Source organism: Anolis carolinensis, chromosome 1 (assembly GCF_035594765.1).
Source record: "Anolis carolinensis isolate JA03-04 chromosome 1, rAnoCar3.1.pri, whole genome shotgun sequence".
NCBI lineage: Eukaryota > Metazoa > Chordata > Lepidosauria > Squamata > Dactyloidae > Anolis > Anolis carolinensis.
In genome coordinates, this window is record NC_085841.1 from 355,829,408 (window position 1) to 355,841,589 (window position 12,182).

The window sequence follows — 12,182 nt, forward strand, 5'->3', positions numbered from 1 at the left end:
GTGGACTAAGTGACTTGAAGGTTGGGTTGCTGACCTGAAAGCTGCCAGGTTCGAATCCCACCTGGGGAGAGTGTGGATGAGCTCCCTCTATCAGCTCCAGCTCCATGCGGGGACATGAGAGAAGCCTCCCACAAGGATGGTAAAAACATCAAAACATCCGGGCGTCCCCGGGGCAACGTCCTTGCAGACGGCCAATTCTCTCACTCCAGAAGCAACTCCGGTTGCTCCTGACACGAAAAAAAAAAGCACCTCCCAACATATTAAATTAAATCTGTAAATGTGGAAAGGTAAGTGTACAGTGCTATATAAATAAACAATACTAATAATAATAACAAGCCGTTTCTCAATGCTATGAGGTTACTCTTGTCTCTACAAGCAACCAAAGCTGCAATGACTTATAGTCAGATATTTTATGCTGAACCATGATTAGCACAGGCCATACAAATCCACTTCAAGCTATGGTTTTCATTTCTGGTTTATTGACCAACCACAAATTATAGGTGATCAGTTCATGCATTATGCTGAAGTATAATTAAGGCTCTTTAATTATGATGTCACGTCAGAACTGAGCCAAAACTTTCAATATCAACTAAAGGCAATGACGTCTTCACAGAGGAGAACCATGCTCATACATACTGCATATACATTTAGACCAACCATGAGATATAATACTGCAAATTTAGTGTGTCTGCAACCATAAAACCATTTAGTTAGGAAAGACCAACCCTGTTCCACTCCAGTTCAAAACGCTCTTTGCTTAAAAGCATTCCTGACAAATTCTTGCCAAGCCTTTTCTAGAAAGCCTCCAAGGAAGGTAACTCTACGTTATCCTCAGAAAACCCTGCTTTCCCAGTGAGCTGATTTTGTAGTTAGAAATTCCATCTACTTCATAATTTAACTCAGAGAAATTATGTTTTGGACCAGAATTCTCTGAATTCTTCAGGCAGTATGCTGAATTAAGACTATGGGTAACTCTACATTAAAAATCTTTGTAATGCAGCCATATGGTATGAAAATTCGACTGTAAACCTAAACAGAGTGCAAGCAAGGTTTATAAGAGATCTTCTAAATGTGCCTTCTTGTGTATCAAACACAGCCCTGCTCCTAGAAACAGGTGAATGTCCATTGCGTACCAGGGCCTGGATTCTAAAAATGAAGCTACGGTTAAAAACAATGGTATTTAAACTGGGAACAGGTTTACTACATCACCTCTCCTATGAAGCCTACAAAATCTTTTGGGTGAGGAGGATTACAATGGAAAGTGGCCTCAATTGGACTACTGTCATCCCTTTTCCTCCATTTGGGATTCAAAATGGCACAAGAATCCCTGAAGCAAAGGTTGCAGGACATTGCCCTGGGAGAGCTCAGAGCAGTGATTTTCAACCTGTGAGTCTCCAGGTGTTTTGGCCTACAACTCCCAGAAATCCCAGGCAGTTTACCACCTGTTAGGATTTCTGGGAGTTGAAAGCCAAAACATCTGGGGACCCACGGTGGAGAACCACTGGCTTAGAGCCTGCTGAAACTCACCCCCAGGGTCTTAAACTTGCCATACAGAAAGCCATTTAAGGCATGTGAATACTTAAAAAGCCTTACTCTGATCAGTCCCCTCGGGTGAGTAAGGTGGGGTAGAAATTCTGTAAATAAATATTGCAGATTCTTTGCAAAGGCGAGACTAAACGTTATTTCCTTCAGAGCTGCTAAGAGGCAGATTGTCTGGAATTCCTTACTCCCAAAGACTATGCCCCTGTGAGGGAAATGAAGTAGAAACAATAAAACACATTTTATTGCAGTGCCACTATTACCCAGTGCAACGTAACCAACCTTTTATATCCAACTGTGTCCCACATGACCAGCCATCCCTCGCAGGGGATTGTTAGATATCTTTTAGAGGACTGTCATAGTGGCAAAATTCCTTGCAGTGGCAACAAGGATGAGAAAGAAATTAACCACGGATAGGGGTATTATTTGAAACCATGCATTTTGATCTTGGAAAGGGTTCTTCTCCTGAGATAATTTATTAATTACTGTTTGTTCACTGGTGGGTCTATGGACCGTAATAAAACTGTATGTTTATACGTATGATTATAGGTGATGTAGTTCTCAAAGTAAATTCTTTAAGCTGTGGCTTAACTCCACTGTTCATTATTCCATACATATTGGTATTTTTCTCTTTCTTTTTAGACAAGCTACTCTAAAATATCTGAATTCTAAGGGCACATCCCACTTCCTTTTATATAGACAGAATATACTCTTATTTCTTCCCAATGTCTTTTGGAAATTTCTTCTGAATTGTTTAACTTACCAAAAAGTCCTTGGTTCCAAATACAGGTTGAGTATCCTTTATCTGATATGCTAGTATTTTGTGTCCCCCCCCCCCCCCCCCCCCGTCGCCCCCGATTTTGGAATACCTGCATTTACATGTCTAAACAAAAATTCATTTACAGTATGTTACATATACACTTTATACACATAAGTCTGAAGGTAATTTTATTTACTGGTAAATAATTTGGAGCATGGAAAAAAGATTGTGTACATTGAACCAACTGAAAGTGAAAGTGTCCCTATTTTAGCTACCTATGTGGCCAATTATGGAGTACTTCAAATTTTGGATAAGGGACATTCCTGGACATCTTTTTGAAAAGAAATATATCAGTTATAAGTGGAAAGTATTTCCATATTAATGTGTTTATAACTAGAATGGAAGAAGTAGACTATCCTTGAAGTAAATTTTATTTTATGCTTGCAGCTCAAATAGTACTTATTGACCTTATTCTTAAAAGAGTTAAATATAATGTATCAGACAATATAATTTCTGTTCCATACCACCTAGCAATTGGTATTCAAGGCTATGTTCCCTATGAATCTGTATATTTATTTCATAGAGGGGACAGATCACTGCTTCAGAATTATTCAAGGTAATTAAAGGTGACCACATTTGCATGAATTTTCCTGAAGAACTGTCATAAGTGAGTGGTTATCATATTGTGGAAGTAAATTCTGTAAATTAATTATGGAATGAGTGAAGGGTCTCTCCTGTCCTGAATCAGCTATCAATAAATTTGAGTGGATGCTTCTGTTCTCCAAATTACATGTAACCTGATAATCCTCAATATCCTCTCTTATCAATGTTTTTGTAAAAAAAAACCCAAAACTTAAAAGACTTGAACATTGCAGCCTTTCATCTCAGCAAACAATCTCTATTCCCCTGCTCCCTTTAGTTACCGTTTTCCACACGCTTTCATGTTTTGGAGTAATTCGAACTCAAAGCTGCATTGCATATCTTTTATGAGAGAAAAAGTGTAATATGAATAAATATAATTACAATAACCACAGTATTTTCAAAATGTGGCTACACTATTATTGCATGCCTTCAAATTGTTTCCGAATTATGATCACTCTGTCACAGGGTTTTATTGACAAGATTGGCTTGGGGCGGGGATTAGCCTTTATCTTACTCTAAGGCTGAGAAAGTGTGACTTACCCAATGTCATCCAATAGATTTCTACGGCTGAGTGGGAATTCAAACTCTGGTCCAAAAGGTTCTCAGGGTTAAGCAAGGATCCAAACTGTGTTTGCCAGAGTCTTAGCCCAACCCATCCACCTGAGATCTCCTTCCAGGTTAGTCACCACAGGTTCAGACTTGACCATCATCTATTTGCAGCAAGTTTGTTTAGTGTATTTCAGTCAGAATGGAATGAAACTGAAACTTCTTCAAATTATAAGGCAAACACAGCCCTAGGGTACATATGCACTGTGGAATTAAGGCGGTGTGACTTGATTTTAACTAGTACGGCTCAGTGCTATGGAATCCTGAAATTCAGTTTAGTGCAGTACCAGCAATCTTTGGTAGAGATGGGTAAATACCTTATAAAACTACAATTCCTGTGATTCTGTTACTTTGAGCCATAGCAATTAAAATGGGAGTCAAACTACAGTGTAGATCAGGCATGGGCAAGCTTCGGTCCTGTGGGTGTTTTGGACTCTAACTCTCACAATCCTTAACAGCCTATTGGCTGTTAGGGATTGTGGGAATTGGAGTCCAAAACATCCGAAGGACCGAAGTTTGCCCATGACTGGTGTAGATGAATCCTTGATCTTTATGAGTTACTGTTGGATTCTGCAGAACATACGGCACAGTGCTATCAATAAAGCACTGCATATAATCAAATGTTTCCTTCAGTGCTGCAGAATAACTGTTGTTGCAGCCCGCCTTCAAGGCCACAATGGAGCCACATAATAATAATCCTGCTGCAACTGAAGGGCTTCAGAAATCTAATAACATTGTTTAATACATTTAGGCTACATGTGACTCCCAGGACCTCTCACTATTAGATGAGCTGGTGAAGACTCATTGAAGTTGAAATTCGCCATCATCTGAAAGGCTGCATTTCTCTTATTACATCCTCATCTAACATTTCCTTCATAATTTCCATGACAACTGTATGTGCCTTGGGCTACAACAGGCCTGGGCCAACTTGGGCACTCCCTCCAGGTGTTTTGGACTCCAATTCCCACAACTCTTAACAGCCTGTTAGGAATTATGGGAGTTGAAGTCCAAAACACCTGGAGGGGAGGGCCTAAATTGGATTTACTAATTTAGGCCCTCCCCTCTGAAGGAGTTACTATTTATCTTTCAAATGTAAATACTAAAAATAGATCTAATTGTTATACTTATGGTTATCCGTGGATGTAGCCTACCTGGATTTCAGTAAGGCCTTCGACAAAGTCCCCCACGATCTTCTGGCAAACAAACTAGTAAAATGTGCGCTAGACAAAACTACGGTTAGGTGGATCTGTAATTGGCTAAGCGAACGAACCCAAAGGGTGCTCACCAATGTGTCATCTTCATCTTGGAAAGAAATGACAAGTGGAGTGCCGCAGGGCTCCGTCCTGGGCCCGGTTCTGTTCAACATCTTTATTAACGACTTAGACGAAGGGTTAGAAGGCACGATCATCAAGTTTGCAGACGACACCAAATTGGGAAGGATAGCTAACACTCCAGAAGACAGGAGCAGAATTCAAAACGATCTTGACAGACTAGAGAGATGGGCCGAAACTAACAAAATGAAGTTCAACAGGGACAAATGCAAGATACTTCACTTCTGCAGAAAAAATGGAAATCAAAGATACAGAATGGGGGACGCCTGGCTTGACAGCAGTGTGTGCGAAAAAGACCTTGGAGTCCTCGTGGACAACAAGTTAAACATGAGCCAACAATGTGATGCGGCTGCTAAAAAAGCCAATGGGATTCTGGCCTGCATCAATAGGGGAATAGCGTCTAGATCCAGGGAAGTCCTGCTCCCCCTCTATTCTGCCTTGGTCAGACCACACCTGGAATACTGTGTCCAATTTTGGGCACCGCAGTTGAAGGGAGATGTTGAAAAGCTGGAAAGCGTCCAGAGGAGGGCGACTAAAATGATTAAGGGTCTGGAGAACAAGCCCTATGAGGAGCGGCTTAAAGAGCTTGGCATGTTTAGCCTGCAGAAGAGAAGGCTGAGAGGAGACATGATAGCCATGTACAAATATGTGAGGGGAAGTCATAGGGAGGAGGGAGCAAGCTTGTTTTCTGCTGCCCTGCAGACTAGGACGCGGAACAATGGCTTAAAACTACAGGAAAGGAGATTCCACCTGAACATCAGGAAGAACTTCCTCACAGTGAGGGCTGTTCGACAGTGGAACTCTCTCCCCCGGGCTGTGGTGGAGGCTCCTTCTTTGGAGGCTTTTAAGCAGAGGCTGGATGGCCATCTGCCGGGGGTGCTTTGAATGCGATTTCCTGCTTCTTGGCAGGGGGTTGGACTGGATGGTCCATGAGGTCTCTTCCAACTCTACTATTCTATGATTCTATCCTGGTAGAAACCTCCAGCCAAGTATAGTGTAGGGCAGGGGTCCCCAAACTAAGGCCCGGGGGCCGGATGCGGCCCTCCGAGGTCATTTACCTGGCCCCTGCCCTCAGTTTTATAATATAATATATTGTATATACATATAATATTGATAATAATATTATAATGTAATACAAAATAACACTAATAATAATACCATATAATAATATTAATTACATATTCTATATTACATATAATATTACTAATAATATTACAGTATTGTGGTATAGTTCAATATAGTAATATATAATGCTAATATTGTGCTATGCTAATAATATAATATATTGTATGTACATATAATATTGATAATAATATTATAATGTAATACAAAATAACACTAATAATAATACCATATAATAATATTAATTACATATTCTATATTACATATAATATTACTAATAATATTACAGTATTGTGGTATAGTTCAATATAGTGATATATAATGCTAATATTGTGCTATGCTAATAATATAATATATTGTATGTACATATAATATTGATAATAATATTATAATGTAATACAAAATAACACTAATAATAATACCATATAATAATATTAATTACATATTCTATATTACATATAATATTACTAATAATATTACAGTATTGTGGTATAGTTCAATATAGTAATATATAATGCTAATATTGTGCTATGCTAATAATATAATATATTGTATGTACATATAATATTGATAATAATATTATAATGTAATACAAAATAACACTAATAATAATACCATATAATAATATTAATTACATATTCTATATTACATATAATATTACTAATAATATTACAGTATTGTGGTATAGTTCAATATAGTAATATATAATGCTAATATTGTGCTATGCTAATAATATAATATATTGTATGTACATATAATATTGATAATAATATTATAATGTAATACAAAATAACACTAATAATAATACCATATAATAATATTAATTACATATCCTATATTACATATAATATTACTAATAATATTACAGTATTGTGGTATAGTTCAATATAGTAATATATAATGCTAATATTGTGCTATGCTAATAATATAATATATTGTATGTACATATAATATTGATAATAATATTATAATGTAATACAAAATAACACTAATAATACCATATAATAATATTAATTACATATTCTATATTACATATAATATTACTAATAATATTACAGTATTGTGGTATAGTTCAATATAGTAATATATAATGCTAATATTGTGCTATGCTAATAATATAATATATTGTATGTACATATAATTTGTAAGCCACTCTGAGTCCCCTTTGGGGTGAGAAGGGTGTGATACAAATGTAGTAAATAAATGCAGTAAATAAATAAATAAATTTTAGACTTAGGCTCACCCAAAGTCTGAAATGACTTGAAGGCACACAACAACAACAACAACAACAACCCTAATTAACTTGACTATCTCATTGGCCAGAAGCAGGAGCAGACTTCCCATTGAAATCCTGATCAATGTATGTTGGTTAAAATTGTTTTTATTTTTAAATATTGTATTGTTCTTTCATTGTTCTTGTTGTTGTCGTTGTTGTTTTTGCACTACAAATAAGACATGTGCAGTGTGCATCGGAATTTGTTTGTATTTCTTTTTCAAATGATAATCCAGCCCCTCAACAGTCTGAAGGATTGTGGACCGGCCCTCAGCTTAAAAAGTTTGAGGACCCCTGGTGTAGGGTTTCGAGTGTTGTGGCTATGACTCTGTAGACCTGGGTTCAAATCCCCCACCCGGACATTAAACCTCAGGGAAAAGTACAAATACTGACAGTAAAACCAGGCCTGTAGCCAGAAAAAAATTCAGGAGGGCTTGAAACATTTTTCCCTGAGATGACTTTCAGGCCAGGGTCTCCTGATCTGGCACGAGATTTCTACAGAGCCCTGAAATTATAGCATCATTGTGCAAAGGTTCTTCACAGGTAATAGATCCTGAATAATTGCTCCCTCTTTAATTCAGTTCTCGTCAGCTACAAAGGGCAATAGTTTCTTTACACAATTGGCAGAAGTTTCTTTCCCTTTATCATGTTGATGGGTTACATCAAAATGTTTTCAACTGTGAATTAGCAAGAAGTTTTCAGCCAAGCACAAGTTCTTCTGATGGCATGTGTTGTCAAAGGCTTTCATGGCTGGAAGCCCTGAGTTGCTGTGAGTCTTGCGGGCTGTATGGCCATGTTCCAGAAGCATTATCTCCTGACACCTGGCCCACATCTATGGCAGGCATCCTCAGAGGTTGTGAGGTATATTGGAATCTAGGCCAGTGGGGTTTAAATATCTGTGGAATGCCAAGGGTGGGAGAAAGAACTCTTGTCTGCTTGAGGCAAGTGTGAATGCTGCAAATGGCCAGCTTGATTAGCATTGCATCTTCAAAGCCTGGCTGCTTCCTGCCTGGGGAATCCTTTGTTGGTAGATGTTAGCTCGTCCTGATTGTTTTCTGTCTGTTGTTTTTCTGAGGGTTGTTCTTCATCTACTGCCCTGATTCTAGAGAAAGAACTCTGCCTGAAGTTTGAAGGAAGCAGCCAGACTTGGAAGCTGAAAGGCCATTCAATGCTAATCAAGGTGGTAAATTTGCAACATTTACACTTCTCTCAAATAGAGAACAGTTCTTTTTCCCACCCTGGACACTCCACAGATCTATAAACCCCAATTTCCTAGCTTCCAACAGGCCTCACAACCTCTGAGGATGCCTGCCATAGATGTGGGCGAAATGTCAGGAGAGAATGCTTCCAGAACACAGGGTTGTTGTATGTTTTCCGGGCTGTATGGCCATGTTCTAGAAGTATTCTCTCCCGTGGGCGAAACGTCAGGAGAGAATACTTCTAGAACATGGGCATACAGCCCGGATAACATACAACAACTCTGTGATCTCGGCCATGAAAGCCTTAGACAACACATTCTTCCGGAACATGGCCATACAGCCCGGAAAACTCAGGGCAACTTACTGCCTCATAATACTAGAGCAAGCCTGGGCAAACTCGGGCCTTCCGGGTGTTTTGGACTTCAACTCCCACAATTCCTGACCTCAGGCTTTTTCATTTTCCCCCTCAGCCGCACTAGAGCATGAATCTACTTTAAATCCGGTTTCTACCTCCTGGGATTTGTAGTTTGGCGAGATCCAGAACCTGTCTGGCTGAGCTGGTTTAAAGCCCTCTCCCTAAGGTAGATTTAAAGTGGATCCGATCCAGTCAGTCAGCCATCCTTCCGCCTTTGAGAGGAAACGTTGAGGGGCGGGGCTTAGGCGGAAAAGAGGGAGGTCAACGTGACGGCTCCCCCGTCCAATCAGGCGCCGCGCTGCATACCCACGCACGCCCGTATTCACATCAGCAGCCGGCTTACGTCTTTGGCGGCGTGCGCGCGCACGCGAGAGAGAGCGGAGAGAAGCAGGCGGGGGAAAAGGGGCGGGGCTTGCAAAGCTGTGACCGCAAGCAAGTCAACGAGACGAAGGAACGAGCCGGTTAGGTTGACTTCGGAGGGTGTGAGGGGGAAAAAAAAAGAGGGGGCGGGGTTAGCGAGCGCGGCTACACCAATCAGACGTCGAAAGGGACGAGCAGGTTGGGTTGACTCGACAATATAATAATTTAAAAAAAACCCTATAGCGAACGGATTTGGCTTTGAGTGACGGGGCGCGTGCCCTGTGTGTGTGTGCGCGCGAGGAAGGAGAGAGAGAGAGAGAGAGAAGCTGAGGAGAGACATGGCCGGAGCCCAGTAACTGACTGGCTGACAATAGGAAGGGAAGGAAAAGAAGGACGACGGGAAAGAAGACGGACAAACCAGGCCCTTCTCCGGCTCGCCTTCCTCCTCGCCAGGCAAGACCAGGCCGCGCTCGCCCCTCCTTGTGAAGGAGGAGGAGGAGGAGAACGACGAGGACGAGGACGGGAAGCAGGCGGGAGGGAGGAGGGAGGGAGCGGGCCGCGTTGCATGGGACCCGGAGGAGCAGCGGGAGAGCAGGCCGCCCGTGCTGCTGCTGCCCCTCCTGAAGCCGACGCGGCCTAGCAGTTGGAGGGCGCTGCTGCTGCTGCTCCTCCTGCGGCAGGAGAAGGAGGAGGACGACACCCGCCTGCCTGCGCGCACACACACGCCTCCCTCCGCCCGCCTGCCTCACCCAGGGATCGCCTCCCGCCTCTTCTCCTCTCCTCTCTCTGGATCCGGTGCCAGGAGGGTTCAAGGTAATCGAGGTGGGGGTGGCTTATTGGGGGGGGGGGTGAAGCTAGACAGAAAGCGGGGAAGGAAATCATTAGAGATTGATGGGATTCGGGGTTTTTTTAAAAGCAGAGGGTGGCTGGCCTTCTGTCGGGAGGGCTCTGATTGGAGTCTCCTTTTGTTGCAGGTTTTTAAGCAGAGGCTGGATGGCCTTCTGTCGGGAGCGCTCTGATTGGAGTCTCCTTTTGTTGCAGGTTTTTAAGCAGAGGCTGGATGGCCTTCTGTCGGGAGCGCTCTGATTGGAGTCTCCTTTTGTTGCAGGTTTTTAAGCAGAGGCTGCATGGCCTTCTGTCGGGAGGGCTCTGATTGGAGTCTCCTTTTGTTGCAGGTTTTTAAGCAGAGGCTGGATGGCCTTCTGTCGGGAGGGCTCTGATTGGAGTCTCCTTTTGTTGCAGGTTTTTAAGCAGAGGCTGCATGGCCTTCTGTCAGGAGGGCTCTGATTGGAGTCTCCTTTTGTTGCAGGTTTTTAAGCAGAGGCTGGATGGCCTTCTGTCGGGAGGGCTCTGATTGGAGTCTCCCTTTTGTAGCGGGTATTTAAGCGAATACAGGGCTGTGTGGAAGGGCCTTATTATTACCTGCTTTATTTTCCCCAAAGCCACTTGACGTGAAACCACAGGAGTACACAATTTAAAATATACAAAAATGCAAACATTAACATAGAATTAAACAAATTCACAGTTAAATATCAAAACTGTTATAAACCATAGCACCCCCTGACAAAATGTCTTTCTCTTTAAAAGCCTGCCTGAATCCTTAAAAGCCTGCCGGCCTTCTGTTGAGAGGGCTCTGATTGGAGTCTCCCCTTTGTAGCGGGTATTTAAGCAGATATAGAGCTGTGTGGAAGGGCCTTATTACTACTACTACTACTACCTGCTTTATTTCCCCCAAAGGGGACCCAAAGCCACTTGACGTGAAACCACATGAGTATACAACTTAAAATATTATATTTATTTATACCCCTTTAATTGGAGTCTCCCTTTTGTAGCAGGTTTTTAAGCAGATATAGGGTTGTGTGGAAAGGTCTTATTATTATTACAGTAGAGTCTCACGTATCCAAGCTAAATGGGCCGGCAGAAGCTTGGATAAGCGAATATCTTGGATAATAAAGAGGAATTAAGGAAAAGCCTATTAAACATCAAATTAGGTTATGATTTTACAAATTAAGCACCAAAACATCATGTTATACAACAAATTTGACAGAAAAAGTAGTTCAATACACAGTAATGCTATGTAGCAATTACTGTATTTATGAATTTAGCACCAAAATATCACAATGTATTGAAAACATTGACTACAAAAATGCATTGGATAATCCAGAAGGTTGGATAAGCGAGTGTTGGATAAGTGAGACTCTACTGTATTATTACCTGCTTTATTCCCCCAAAACCGCTTGACGTGAAACCACATGAGTACACAACTTAAAATATTATATTTATTTATACCTCGCTTTAAGCAGCTTGACATAAAAGCATTAGTATACAATTTAAAATATTCAAAAATGCAAACATTAACATAGAATTAAACAAATTCACAGTTAAACATCATCAAAACTGTTATAAACCATAGCACCCCCTGACAAAACGTCTTTCTCTTTAAAAGCCTGCCAGCCTTCTGTTGAGGGCTCAGATTGGAGTCTCCTTTTGTTGCAAGTTTTTAAGCAGAGGCTGGATGTCCTTCTGTCTGGATGGCTTTAATTGGAGTCTCCCTTTTGTAGTGGGTTTTTAAGCAGAGGCTGGGGGCCCTTCCACATAGCCCTGTATCCCAGAATTTCTAGGCAGAAAATTCCACAATACCTGCTTTGAACTGGGTTATTTGAGTCATATATTCCAGTTCAAAGCAGATATTGTGGAATTTTCTGCCTTGATATTCTGGGTTATATATATGGCTGTGTGGAAGGGCTCTGAATTGCCTTATAATAATTATTATATTTATACCCTGTTTTATCTCCCCAAAGGGGACCAAAGCCACTTGACGTAAAGCCACATGACTATACAATTTAAAATATACAAAAATGCAAACGTTAACATAAGAATCAAACAAATCCACAGTTAAACACGATCAAAATGGTTAAAAACCACAGTACCTCCA

General features: G+C 41.0%; 1 protein-coding gene across 4 annotated transcripts in view; it reads left to right on the forward strand.

The window, feature by feature from the left end:
• The window catches only part of ppp2r5e (protein phosphatase 2 regulatory subunit B'epsilon), a 107,811-nt gene that overhangs the window by 6,751 nt on the left and 88,878 nt on the right, over positions 1–12,182 (forward strand). The window contains exon 1 of one of the 4 annotated variants that reach the window (XM_008116849.3): positions 9,439–10,060. The exons of 2 other annotated variants lie outside the window; for them this stretch is intronic. The gene's annotated coding sequence lies outside the window, so the exon portion shown is untranslated. Of the gene's footprint in view, positions 1–9,438; positions 10,061–12,182 lie in introns of those variants that run through there. One more of the 4 variants, XM_008116330.3, reaches the window with a different exon arrangement.